The 14,763-nt window shown below is 45.2% G+C and overlaps 1 protein-coding gene across 14 annotated transcripts in view; it reads left to right on the plus strand.

The window, feature by feature from the left end:
* The window catches only part of LOC121597432 (CUGBP Elav-like family member 2), a 284,267-nt gene that overhangs the window by 234,171 nt on the left and 35,333 nt on the right, over positions 1–14,763 (plus strand). The window lies entirely within an intron of this gene.

Here is a 14,763-nt window from a genome sequence, read left to right on the forward strand (position 1 = left end):
CACAAAGGTGTGACACATGTGACAAACGATTGTTGCACTTATGCGAGCGTGTTTCGAGTGTGTGTGTTTGCGCTCGAGTGTGCTTGTTCGAGTGACGTTAGGATAGCATTAATATTCGATGCCGCTTTCTTAGGAAATAGCAAAATGAGTTGAAGCGGTTCTCTTCAGAGCGCCACACTACAAAGTATGAAAGTATGGTTAGGAGCGGTGGCTTATAAATTTAAATTGAATGCAAAATATGCTCCTAACCCGCTTAAAAACCCTGCGCATCCGCTTTTATTGTCGATACACAGCCTTTACTGTGGGTTTGTGAACGCTTCCCCGCCGGGATCGGGAATTCTATAGTTTACAGAGCAAACAGATTAGTGCCCCCATTCGGTCAGTGTGTGTACAGTACTTTGCAACTCCAACTCCACCTCACACACACAGCAGGGTTGGGACGGACTGGGCTGCCGTGCATTATACAAAACCCTCCCCCCCGTTTTGCCGAAACGTTGCAAACCGACTCGTTAGCATTTGCTTACAATATTTTACATGCAGTTGCAAAGTGAAAATCTAGGACACGCAGCCTAGGCCAGCAGCAGCAGCAGCGCACCGGACCTCTTTTGTCCGGTTGTTACCGTAGTCCGCGGTAGTTGTTGGATAATTGGAAGGCAGGGAGGGCATGGGGCCCGGAAGGTTTAAATGGAGCAAAGTGGCTAATTATTTGGTTTGGTCGTACCTTACCGTCATTTAGCGTGTGCGGACAGGAAAAGGCCATGATGGCCGTTTTGAAAATGAATCCAAACAGTTCGCCGTTGTAAAATGGGAAAGTGCGCTGTTCTTTGATTTGTTTCGCACAGCCAATTTGTGCGGACATTTGTGGAGGTTTTTCGGGATTTCGGGCGTGTTTCAGGGAAAGGATGCGCGCAGCATTTGCATGAATATTGTACCTAACCGGCGGGATGTGATCGAATTGGAGAAGGCTTTGGACACAAAAGCGCCGAGCGCGCTTTCTAATCGATTAGTTTCGGGAGATGAAATTATTCGCCAGGTTTGTGTGTATGTGTATGTGTGTGTGTGTGGAAATTGGACAGCTTTTGTTGCTGCGTAATGTTTGTGATTGCGTTTTTGCGAGGAAGAGAGGTAAATCCATTTTATCCATTTTACGCGGCATACCAATCTGTAATAGCGTTGAGCTTCTGACTTTCAACGCACGCAGGAGTGATTGGTGCATGTATGTGTGTGTGTCCTTTGTACAATATGATTGGAGGACGGCCAAGCTAGCAAAGTGTGTCACTGGAACGACCGCTACTCGCCCCACCAAATCAGGACAGAATGGAAATGCATAATCCTCTCTTAAAATATGTATTTTCCCAATGTCCCGGAAGTTTTACTCCCCACACGTTTTGTGTCCTTTCCCCCTCTCCTTTTTTGCATTCTACCGCAATCTCTGATGCTTTTTGTCAACGGCGTGTTACCGTGGGGTGTTTTTTTTTTTCTATCCTCAAACGAAGCCCAATGGGTTGGAAACACACGTGCACAGCGAGCTTCTCGTCCTGAGAGCGCCTAAACTAATATTTTGTGTTGCTGCCCGCCTGCCACAATCAGCAGTCGCTTGGGCCTCCGGTTATCGGACGACGGGGGCCAGTGTTTGCGTAACTGCGTGTGTGTGTGTGTGTGTGTGTGTGTGTGTGTGTGTGTGTGTGTGTGTGTGTGTGTGTGTGTGTGTGTGTGTGGTGTGTGTGTGTGTGTGTGTGTGTGTGTGTGTGTGTGTGTGTGTGTGTGTGCTTCGAAACTGTGTCTGTAGGTAAATGGCCCCGGGGCGCGCGGTCTTTATGAGGGATGAATAATAATGACGCCGGCGGAAATCCTTTCACCCGGTTCGGTGGATTGCTGCCCTGCTGGCTGTAGTGGGGTACGGTGGTCCAGTGGCTAAGGGCTCATCTCTCTTTCGCTCTCCGTGCATTAGTTGGAACGAGCTTCTTTTTTTTTGTAAACCACAGCGCAGCGCAAACTGCCATCATTCTGTCGCGTTTGCCAGAATCACATAATTTCCGCCCGAGCTGGGGAGCGTCGAGGTGGTACAAATTCCTTTCGAGGGGAAAAACGGGGGGGGGGAGGATTACGGTTGCTGTACACCGTCGTCCCCCTCCGTCCACTACCACCTCGTGCTATAGTGCTGACCATTTTCGTCGCGTGCAGTGATAAACGTTTTCCGAATTAATCTCTCGCCGCTGGGAAAATGGATTAGAGCTGGTCACCGAGGGCTGATCCTTGTGTCCCACATTTGATACCTCCCTCCCTCCCCCCTAGCCCTCCTTCTGCGAAATACCGGCCGCACTGTGGCACACAAATTCATCCATATTCTTGTGCGGGTGGGAAAATGCGGCCGTCCTCGGCGTTGATAAAGCTCAGCGAACGAGAACACTTTTGATGGACACACGTTTGCGTTTTTATTGGGAAGAGAAGGTTGGAAAATTTCGCAGCACTCAGCGGACAGAGGACACACAACCACACTATACACCGATACAAATTCAGCCGAAACGTATGTGTGTGTTTGTGGTCTGTGCGCTGGAAGAAGAGGATGTATGGAGGTCACACTTCAGCTGCGGATGAATGAATGAGCTAAATTGTGTAGTAGCTGTAGTAGCAAATTGAATAACGCGACCGCACGAAATGAATGTCCCGTCGCTGCTGCGCTACTGCACAGTGGAATGCAATGGAACTGTGGCTCCAAAAATGTACAGTGGAGCAACTTTCCTCCGTGACAGTTCGGGGTGCAAAAGTAGTAGTTGGACGAAAATTAATGCATCAAACTCTGGGAACTTTAATTCAATTAGCAAATTCTAATGATTTTTCATCTTCCGGGAAAGGGAGAGAGAGAGAGATTGTGTGTGAGAGGACGCACGGGTTTTTTTTTTGTCTGGGCTAGATGGGGTGGTTAACGTGACGAGTGGACGAGCCATTCGACTACTCAGTATCAGCTCGTCCACATTACCACAGTGACGCCAGCAGTTTGTAAATGAATGAGAAACATGTTTCATTCAACCTTTACGCTCCGGGGGGATAGCTGTTCGGCAAAAAAAAGCTAGATGAATTAGCTCGGTATGAATAGTGTATGTGCTTTGAAATTAGATCCCATTATGCATCCTCTGCAAACCCGTTGGTCGTATTCTATAGCATGTAGCAGCATATTCCCCTTTTTTAAAAATGGGATGTAAGCATGAATAGAGAAAATCCTACATGACCGTAACATTTATTTCTGTAAACCGTCCATTCATTAAAGAATAGCACGGCATAACTCGACCGCTCATTTATGTTTCATGCAGGGTCTTGTGCTTTCTAAATATCACCAAACGCATACGTCATCATGGTTGAAATGGTTAAATTAAGTCCCTTTGTTCATGACGTATCCAGGGATTTCCCATTGTCATTGCCATTTTAAGGGATTGTTTTTGGTTGTTTTATCAAGGACTCGAAAATACGTTGTTACCCTGTCCACAAATTCCACGTTTGGCTGCAAATGTTTTACACCTAAACCCTTAAAGTATGCAATATACACCCACAAACGCCTAAATGTATGCAATCCGTTAGACAAAACTCTGGTGTTAAGCCTTTGTTATAAGCATGCTCCTTTCTTTGATATCAAAAAAGGCATCTTCTTTGCGCCTAAATGTATACTGACTCTCAAAAGTGTGTTGTGATACCGTGTTTGTGTGCATTCCTCTGTCTGATGTGACACAGCAAGAATCTTCTGTAGAACCATCATAGCGAGAAATAATATACAAATCGTACTAAATACGAGCCAAGCAGTACGTGATGAGAACGTCACCACAGCCCAAAACACATACCAAAAAGGAAACGAAGGTCAGAAGCTTTTTGACCCGGCTGGAAAATACTTCTATTATGCAGTTCCAAATAAACATGAACCCCCGGGTAGTGAACCACCTTCTTCACCGACCACTTCTCTTCCGACCAAATATATATGCTTTCGTTTGGCAGAACTTTTGCTCTGATGCAAGAAGTGTTGGACTTTTTTGCCGTTGTCTTACTTCCCGTTTTGCTTGATCTATGCTGCATATGCAACATTCCCCGGACAAGCCGAACCGGATGTGTGGTAATCGTTTCATCGGTGTTTGGAGTGCTTTTCTGTGTGCCCCGGTGGCTTCTCCTGCCGCACACCGTGTCCTCATCCTTTCCTCCTGCTCTCCTCGGTTATGATTTCAATCTGTCTGATTAGATGCAAATGTACATGACCGTAGAGACACTGTCTCGGGCTGCTCGCTGGCAGCCCTCCATTGCCTACGGGGCTGATGAAACATGTCGAACGACGATAACGGAAGCAAGACGTCGTAGAGCGCATCATACGTTTGCCCTCGTCGTCGTCGTCGTCGTCGTCGTCTAGCCAAGAAATTGGGTAGTGTGCGCTCGAGCCAAGAATGGAAGCGAGCGATTCGGTTTGAAGATAGTTGATAGAACTATGAATAGTGCAGTACAGCTGGGCCTTGTGGGAATGGAAACGCTGTGGATGTCGTTGGCGTACTACGCATCATCGTGGTACCGGCATCCCTCGTCCGGAGCCTACTCAACTCCAACTCTCACACACAAACACAGAAGACAGACAGACCCTGGAGAAACATTGCAGCAATGGTTACAATTTCCGTCATCCGCTTTCGTCCCTTGCTCGCTGTGATCTTCACATTTCGGAACCGGAAACGGCTGATGGCTCTCTCATTCTGGCCTTTCGTTGGGTGGCTTCTTGCTTCTTGTTGTACCATTATCATTGCCATCGGTCGGTCTCACGATCACGCAACTTCAATTCCTCCCAGAGCTTCCTTGAGAGACGGCTGGATGGTTCCGGAAAGTCGCCAGCATTGGTCATGGATGATGGTGTACGGATAATTGAAAGAAAATACCAAGACCTTAACGACATGCAGGCGCTTCGCTGACCGACTAGTAGCCAGCCCCAAGTGACCGTTTGCTGTGATACCGCCGTCGAGGTTCCTATTTAATGATTTGCAGAGCCAAAGGCATGCTTTAAGCCTCTGGTCTGGTATTGGGATTATAAATTCATTATCTTCACTCCGTAGTAGTATAGGCAAGAGGAGCAGCAAACAGTCAAGTGAGCGTTGAGATTTAGTGACGTTTTTTCCTGTTGAATGTACAATTTTTGCTCTCAAGAAAAGGGATTTTGTGGGACGGATTACTGTTCTTCCCTGGAGGAGCATCAATAATCAGGCATCATTTCATGTTGGGATAGATTTACATGCATTCAGAATGCATACCACGGTCTCAATATTCCTGGAAAAGGTACAAAGCAGCTTATACTTAATGATGAAGGAGAAAACTTAGGAAACGCATAACTCTTCCATCAAACTTTAGGTCCAATAGTTCCTAAAAAGTAAACTATTCTGTACCTACGGTGAATAGGCATGCCTTCCTGCATTCTTGACTACTTGTTTACCTAACGGTCGTTGCCCTTTTTTCGCCTTTTTAGTCCTTTTCTTTTCCATTATTGCTGTTAAATTCCAAGAAAACCTTCTTCCACCATCACATGTTGGCGGTGGTGGAGTCATGCATTACTTTCTGGATGGTTGATCCGGACCGATCGGTGAGTGCATTTGTAAGGGATGTGCCCGCCAAGACCTACTAAAACCTTCTCCTCCCTGCTCTTCGTTGCAACCACTTGCAATGTTCTGTTCCATCGTCATCGCAACCTCCTGAACCTTTGGACATGCAATACAACCCCAAACCTCAAACTCGTGAGTGTGTGTGGGGAGAGAGCGGGTTTTGCAAAACAAATAAAGCGTGAATGAGCTTGGAACGTTTAGGAAAACTTCCCCTTTTTGTATAAAAGATGGGGATGGGGGCAGAGACGGTAAAAGTTCATGCAAAAGTGGTGGCGGTGGTTTCGGGTATCATATGCGCACCGCTTCTCTGTCTGCTGTTCTTTGCTCCGGCCACCAGTAGTGCACTTTCCTTACACCAAACAACAAACCGTCCCGACCTCTCGGTGGTCTGGCCTGTGGTTGACTCCATTGCATGTGCTCGGTGTGTATGTGTTTTGTTGTGTTTTACCGAGCGCTTCATGATCCTTTTCTGATGCTCAGTGTGTGTCTGCTGTTGGATGCTGTGCTCTGTTGATGTTGCCAGGAGTTGCGGTTGTTGTGGAGAAATCAATACAGAAACTTGAGAGTGCCCAGGAGAGAGTGGAGGATCTTCTAACTAAGAAGCGAGAATGTCTGTGTGCTGCGTGTTTGAATATCGGTTGCACTGGATGGATTCTTTATCTTCCGTATCCTTGTAGAGCTATCTTTTCTATGGTTCCAGTAGTACCCATACCTCTTATCACATTGTTCTCGAGCACATTTAATAAGTGTGTGTGTTCTTTTCCTTTTTTCTCCCTCTGCTTTGTATTCTTTCCGGACATCTTCGCTGTCGTTATTTAGTAGAAGCGGGCCTGACGGTACTTCCGGGCACTATTAACATCCTTGAAATCGAATGTGAATAATTCGTTTTTTGTGTTCTGTCTAGGCTCTAACCACATACATCTCCCAACAACAAACCGGCCCTCCCCCAGCTGGACCCTGTATGTGTGAAATAATAAATTTCCGTCTGTCAAAAAAGCAGATCGGTTCCGTCAGGTTCCTCTCCGCCACATCCTGCCGCTATTCCAAGGGCCTCCCGACCGGAAAATACGACTGATACGTTCAGATCTGTCTGGGGATGTTTTTATTTTATATCATCTTGACACACACTGTGCCCAGGTGTCTCGGGGAAGCCTGTCGGTTGGGAACGCTTCTTGGAGAACTACGTGGTGCGCACCACAGACACAGACAGAAATGGTATTTTCACTTTGTTTTTTGTTTCCTTTTTTCCCACCATCTTCCGGCTAGAGGATTCAACTCCCCTTCGAGTGTGCACATCTTACCCTTCAAGGAAGACCGCAAACTATCCCGATAGTATGGGGGAGGGATGGATGGATTTATTTTGCTGATCTCGGGGGTTAACCATAAAGAACCGATGGCAAAAACAAGAACCTCTTGCACCACCCCTCTCCCCCAATCGGCAGTTCACTTTCGCAGCCCGATATTTGTTGCAGTCAGTTGATACACGTTTGTCTTACCGTTTTGCTGAAGCTCATGGTGATGGTGCCGTCGGATGATGGTCATTTGTTGGTGGTTGATTTCTTAACCTTTTTGCGTTTGCTATCTGGCGCTGGCAGCAGTGTGTTGGTCGCCTTCTTCGCTGAACGGGAATGATTCATGGAATGCTTTTGAGGAGGAAGGAAAAAAACACCTCCCGATATACAATCCCGCAAGAAGGCAGAAGTCACGCACCTTGCATCTATCTCAACCTTAGGATTGGCCATCATTTTGTCTTACTGTTCTGCTTGCTCTAGTAGTTTGAGTAACAGAAGCGAGCAACATTCTCTCACGAGGTGCTGATAATGTTTTTCGTTGCTCCTAAAGTAATGACCCCTTAAAAACGGCTTCGGGGATTCGTCCAACACCAAGGAGGTGATGTAATGTGTGCTACGGGCAGTCAAAACACATACACTTTTCGGTGCTACAATGCGGCGGTAGTCCTAGATGTCTTTTTTTGTGGGTTGATTTTCCAAGCCTGTGTTGTTGCGGTGGAAAACCACACCCGGGGATGGTCCCAAGATGAAGATAAAAGTCAGCAGGCAATTAATTTATGGTGGAAACGAATTGAGCCTACCAACTGCTGCTGCTGCTGCTGCTTGTTAAGTATTTGCAGCGCTGATGATTGAAAGGATCAAAATCCCCGTGGAGCAAATGCGAAAGGAAAAAAGGTTTTTTGGGGGACGAACGTCCGAAACAGGCCTCCAGAGAGATGCACCACTGTTGGAAGCAAAGATTAACGAGAATTAAGCACCTGTTAGATAATCCTTGAAAGCACATAAATAGAGCACATTCAGAACATCCCTACCACAATGAAACTGTTCGTTTTCTTCTTGCTTCTAATTAGACAATCTACCTCCCAAGGCTTGCAAATTAACTATTTCTTGCCAAACGTGTAAGTTGGCTGTCGTCGCACGGCTTTACCCCAAATTTATTTGACACGCCCGCGTCGGCTGGCGGAACCGCAGAACGCATTTATTGCCGACGTTGGTTAGGCAAAACTCACAGATGCATGTGACAATCCAGAAACAGTGGTGTTTGAAGTAAGTGAATGTTTCGTTGGGATTATTGGAGATATTCAGAAGGTTCACTCTTTTCGTGAATTCTACTGTGTGCGACATGTTATTAGCGAGTTGTAAAATGATCTTACTAATCGAAAATATTGCCGTTTGTCTGAATGTCTCCCCCCTGAAAACTACCGGCTAGATCTACCCAAGCACATGATTATGTCGGCATATATGAACCGCGCACAATGTGGACACTGACGCACTCTGCTCACTTGCAACCGCACCGGTGCACACTCAGCAAAATTGCAATTTTACCAGACACATTCCCAACCGGTGCTGCAGACTTCCATTACGCCTTCCATTATTTGCCTCGGCCGCAAGAAACGCAAACGAACGCACTGAGTGTGTGTGTGTTTGCATTTGCAGTTTGTGGTAGTAACGGAATCGCACGAACCTAGAGTGTAAAGCTGCTCTCCTACAGTGCAAAAAACTTGCAGCGCTCACGTTTGCCATCATCATCACGATGACTGGAGAGGGAAGAATAATGCATGGGAATCATTTCGTCGGTATAGGGGCATGTCATGAGCAAAAAGTCAGCAAAATGCCTAGTTGCCTAGTGTCGTCGTCGTCGTCATATTCACTTGCTTTTGCTGTGGCTGCATCGGGTTAGCCTCCAAAGGAGGGGGGTCACTGTCAAATGGGAACCACAAACGCCATCATCATTGCTGCGAAGGTTGACAGTCGGGCGAGTTTTCGCTCGATTGGAGATGGTGATTGTTGGTGGGAACAGGCAAAGCATAGTACTATTGCAGCGCAATCATTGTTGGGCTGTTGCTGAGTTGTTGGAGCGTTCTAGATCTCGGTCTCTGAGCTCAGAAGACCTGTTTTTCATTTTTGGGTTTTTTTTATTATGATTGAAAGGTCCTTGGAACATTTTAATGCCAAATAGTCCATAAATATACGATCATAATACATTACAGTTTGTTATCCGCTTCTGTAGGGAGTAATCTTCAAGAAAATTTAGCTGATGTAGAAATATTGGAGTTCACTGGTGTAGCTAATGATTGGGACATCAAGAAATATTGTGCAACAATTGATGGAATACATCAACACAGATGTCAGAAGTTTTCCAAAACGCAACCTAACTTAAATTCGTTTATAATTATGACATCAGATTGATATGTTCCATGTGATATACAGGATATGATTTCAATTTCAATAACAATTGTTCTTCTCCAACTCATTAATATCCTCGAAATTTTCTGATCAAAATAGACAGGACCCGTACTTACAGAGGAGCTCATAATCCAATTATTTCAATGTGTAAAGCTTTCAATAAGTTCTACTGCTTTTTTGACTTCAATATTACCATTGCCACGTTTAAATGTTCATGTCTGTTTTCAAATATATAGCAAGTAAGGTTTTCTTAAGTATTACTTTATTTTAATATTGCAAAGGCCCCTGCGCGCGCCACGCGCCATTAAATAAATAAATATGTGAAAGTTTCTAAAGAACTTCTTCAAGATGTCTTATATAATTTGCATTCTTAGAGCCTTCTTCCGATTCTGAGTTGTCTATCTCGGTGCTTACAATCCCTGTTGCTCTATGATCTGTGACCTGAAGGCCTCTTCTTCCTCACAACCAGTAACCACCTCAATCTTACTCTCTGTCACCTTTTCCATTACCCAACACGTCTCCTTTCAATTACGACATCTTCATTTCCATCGCCGGTAATCTACCCGCTACCGTGTAACGTGTGGAGTGAGTGCCTTTTCTTTAGTCGGCTTTATTATTCTTTGGAAGTTTGTGTTTGTGGGGACTGTGTGTTTGTGTATGATTGCTCATTTGAATGTCGGTTTTACGGTCTGGCAAGCAGCAGCTCTAGTGAGTTTTGTGTGTCCTTCCTGTGTTCCATCATTTCACGGCGGCCTAATCCGGAATGTGGTCTTCCACGGTATGTAAAGCACATACACACACACACACGGTTCTTCCCCTTGTCAGCTTTCTCACTTTCATTATGATGAGCTTGTCTCGGTGTTATGGTCGCCCGGGCGAAGAATTGACAACTGCTATCTGGCTGTCGATATCTCTATCATCCAGCCGCCCGTGTTCCGTATTGCGGGGTAGGGTGATGTCGCTCTGCCTTAGCAGCAACAACTATTCACCTAGACCAGTACCATTATGCGCATATATCATTGTTACAGAGCCAACATCAAAGTACATTAACATACACACGTCGCTCGGGTGTTGTAATGAATGAATGTTCCACTCGGCACTCGGCAAGGTAGAAAGTGCGTTCGTCGCCGCGTTGCCATACGAATCGCAAAACAATCCGGTTCCGGCCCACCACATCACAAACAGGACATACTCAGGACTAGGGGAATGGTCCCGCCGGGGTACGCCTGGCGGACTATTGTTTGTGTTGTGAATGCAAAACCACCCATCTCGTACGACACGGACACACTCGTCACAGTTATCAAAGAGGCCAGGCGGCGGCAAACACGAGCAGCAGAAACCGCGCGCCAGCTTTGAATAATGACTAAATCTAAAGACTGCTTTGCGTGGTACGTGTGGTGTGTGGTGGTACCTTTGCGGAACATTGTCGTTGTCGGTTATGGCTTATGACTTTATTATGATTGCTCTGCACTGCCTTTTGCGTAGGTCTCTCTCTCGCTGGGAGTGTGTGTTGTAGCGTGGCAAATCGAAATGTTGTTCCAACGGATGAACTCGTGAGCGCTTTAGCAGTCGAAAGTGGAAAGCAGTTGAGACTGTCTCGCTTGTTATAAATTCAATATTTCGTACAGTGTGCATTCCGATGTCTAATCCAAATATTTTATTTATCTTTCTTCCAGGTAAGCGAATCCGGGAAATGCGTAAGCAAATAAACTTGCTCGTTGGAACGTTTTTGTCCCTTTTCAACACCGAAACATACAGCTAGTTTAACGTATTTATGGTGAGATAAGCTGTCTAATATCAAATTGCAGCTCTCCCGTGTTCGCCTATTTTCATCTTTTTTTCTCCTTGTAGTTCGTGACAAATCCGGGGAAAAGAGTGGGCCAGGACCATAAAATGAATGTTTTGAATTGCATTAGTTTTAAATTTTTAATTGCCACGAGGGCGACCAACAAAACCTACCCCGCCGTCCAGCGATGCTGTTTTATGCGAGCGCCAGCCAGCCAGCCAGCCTGCCTGTTCCGTTTTATGACAGCGCTTGGAAAGTTTGCTGATCCTTTTAACACTCATTTTCCCGGGCACATTTCGCTGGCGCGACAAACGGCTGGCGGCGCGGCGCTCTCGACGTTTGTCGGTATGGGCAGGAGATTTGTTGCAGCAGCAGCACCAGCAGCAGCTGGGGCACTGCTGATGCTTCCGTCGTCTCATCAGCACCGCATCAAGCGCCCTCTCAACCCTCATAAACACTGCAATAAAATGGCCATAAAGCTCCGTTTGATAGAATTGCGTCGGGACAGAGCGAGAGAAGACGAAAGAGAGGCGCGCGATAAAAACCTCAAACATTAGAAAAAGAACAAATCCGCGCGCTCTTTGTTCCGCGGCTGCCGCGCAACGTAAAACTTTACATCGTTGACAATTTGTGCAAGCAGTTTTTGTTGTTGTTGTTGCTGCTTCTGCTCTTGTTGTTATTTTGTAGTTTTGACTTCTTTTTTCCTCTTCTGTCACTTGCGCGAACGATACGGCGCAATATGCATGGATCATAAAAGTCAGCCGGGGCGAGATAGAGGTTCGTTTTTTTGTCGCTTAATGCGCCAGACCCTCGTGCCGGGTATGTTACATTGCATTGCAGGCCGCAAGCTAAGCACGCCCCACCCGGTGCAAGCCCAACCCCGTTGGATACACAGGACACGCGCGTAGGAGCAGGGAGCCACTGCTGAAAAGGCATTAAAATGTGTCAGAACCAAAATTAAAAAATATGAAATACTCAAATCCCAGGCCTTTTTTGGTGCCCGGTGCGTTTACTACTGTCTTGACCCGGGAGCATGTTTGCATTCACAATGGGGTGGGTCGTCGCTGGACGTGCGCAGTGCAATATAATACGTGCCGGCCAACGGCGGACAAAATTTGATATTTGATGATTTTTTTGTCACCTTGCTTGCAGCGGGGTGGAAGGAGGCATTTTTATATTAAATTTTTGAGGGATAGTTTTTTATTCTGTTTCTTCACGACACACTATAACAAACGCGTCAGCGTCAGCGATTTTAAGTCACTGATTTGCAAATAATCAACACTGTGCACCATTCGTCAAACGTTCTTTCTGTCGACCTCTGTCGGCCGCCCATTAATGTCGAATTGTGTTGCCCAGGCCGTTATTCGTTACTCCTTTTGCGGCTTTGGCAAACGCGACTGACTGCACGATTGCGGGAACTGCGGGACTGCAAGTCTTTCAACACGCCATCCACGGCGCAAAAGGTGTAAATCATGACAAGACGTTTGACTGGCGGTACGTGATCAATTTGTCGCATTGAAATTGAAACAATTCATTCGCACGCCGCGCCCGAGACATGACAGAGAGAGAGGTGTAGTCTCACGCGGATGCTTCGATTGAAGATGACGACTGAAGAGGATGAGAGACCTTGTGCATAATGTACACGCTTGCAGTGACGACTTTAAATCAAAATAAATCATCCCATTTGCCGTATCCCTCATCCTTTCGGCAAACCTTTTCGACACTACTCCTTTCTCGGCACGGTTGTGCGGTTTGTGTGTAACAAAAAATGGCTGATTTCTGTTTCTGGTGTGCAATTTAAAAGAGCCGAAAAATTACGATGCATTCAAATGTGAATTTCGGAACACCGGCTGAGGTGTGTGCACCTCGGCGAAGGAAATAAAACACAGTCTTTTCCTATGTGAGTGCCAAAAGGCAATCATAAAAAAAACGTTTGCCGAAAAACCCCGCCATCCACAGTATACATCCCATTTTGAAGATGGCGACACAGGGCGCTGTTGTGCCCCTACCGGTGTGTAGCAGTGGTGGTGTTGAAAATTTTCCACATTCTTATCACGTATGCAGTAAATTTTACGGTAGGGGAATGTCAAAACTTGCCACATCCCTCATACTGCCGCGTGTGTGCGTTTCTTGCTGGTCCAGTCCGGAAAGAAGTACAGAAAGAGTGGGCAACGTGCGGCAGTGTCCACCAAATACGGAAGGGAAAGCAGGGAATAAAATTGTTTCGATTTTTGGGAACGCTCCTTCCGCACAGAAATGCCTCACACTTATGTCCGCAGTCGTGTTGGCAATAACGTGCAAGAAGGTATTTCGCTTTTTTGGCGGCTACAGTTGTTGCCACAAAATGTTGTGCCTCTAAGATTCTACTGTTGTGGCCCTTCACGATTCTAGGCAGTTTTTTATATGGAGTTTGACAGTTTGCGGCTGAAATCATGTAAACACTCCATACAAAACCACACTGTAATTTTCAGTCTAGATTATACTAGCCTCAAAGCTAGAATTGGATTCGAATACCTGCTCAAAAAATGGCAAAAAAGATGGTGTTTACATTTATCCCAAGGTGCATTAAAGAGACCTGGTGATGGTATCCAGAATCAAAGTGTATGTAGTCCAGGTGGTCTCATAGCATGTTTCTATAACCAAATTTGAATATCACTTTTTGACAGGATGGGTGAATACTTTTGTTCAAACAAGCTTTCTGGAGGCTTGATGAATACTCAAAACACTCTGAAAATCTTCATTCAGAAGCAGAAGCGGTATAAATCAGCCTTCTAAATTCGTAAACCTGGGATAAGCCCACCTGTATATTATACCTACTTAGATAGCTGCTCGAAAACTGCTATACAATGCAAACAGCTGACAGGCTGAAATTTCAGCCTACGAACTTACAACGGAAAGGGCCCCGTTGACAGTTTTGTAACAGTTGCTGCCTGTAAAATCATAATTTTTGATTGTTTGGAATGCCCTTTTTTGTCTTCAAACTACACATTTTGCCACTTATACATTTTGTAAATATATACATATATATGTATATTTTCCAAGATATTAGTTAATTTTTAAACACTTTTAAGTTCTTATCAGTAAATCAAACAAATAGTTTAAATGTTTTTTTTTTTAAAGAAACCCCGAATTAGCTTTAACATAGTTTCAATTCAACTGAAAGTTATATCTCATCTTATTAAAGTCCCTGGAAGCTTCCAAAATCGTCACAAACATCGTAATAATTTGAAATTTGGCGACTCTGATGCACTATTGTGCGGCAACCACTGTATCTGATTTGGAAAATTAGGAATACAAATAAGAATACTGCTCCCTAGATTTTATTCATCTTATTTGACATTTTATTTCCGATTCCACACCATTTTTAGCTCGAAATCATTAAAAAGAAACCGGCGAGACGGTAATAAATTGAAGAGATCATTGACACCTGTCACTCATATTTCTAATAATAGAAGCAAAATTTTCCTCCTCTGTATCTTGCCAAACACATTCCCCTTGTGCTTCTTTTCCAACGTACAAAGAATAGAAAATGTTTCCCCGTATTCCCCATTTTTCCTTTTATTATAATGCTTCGCTGCAACGAAAAGCCATGCTGAAAGCACAAAAGGACACAGCCACACATAGAGTGTAGATTAGAATGGTGTGTTTCATCTGCTGACACCGAATA

This window comes from Anopheles merus, chromosome 3R, assembly GCF_017562075.2.
Source record: "Anopheles merus strain MAF chromosome 3R, AmerM5.1, whole genome shotgun sequence".
NCBI classification, from domain to species: domain Eukaryota; kingdom Metazoa; phylum Arthropoda; class Insecta; order Diptera; family Culicidae; genus Anopheles; species Anopheles merus.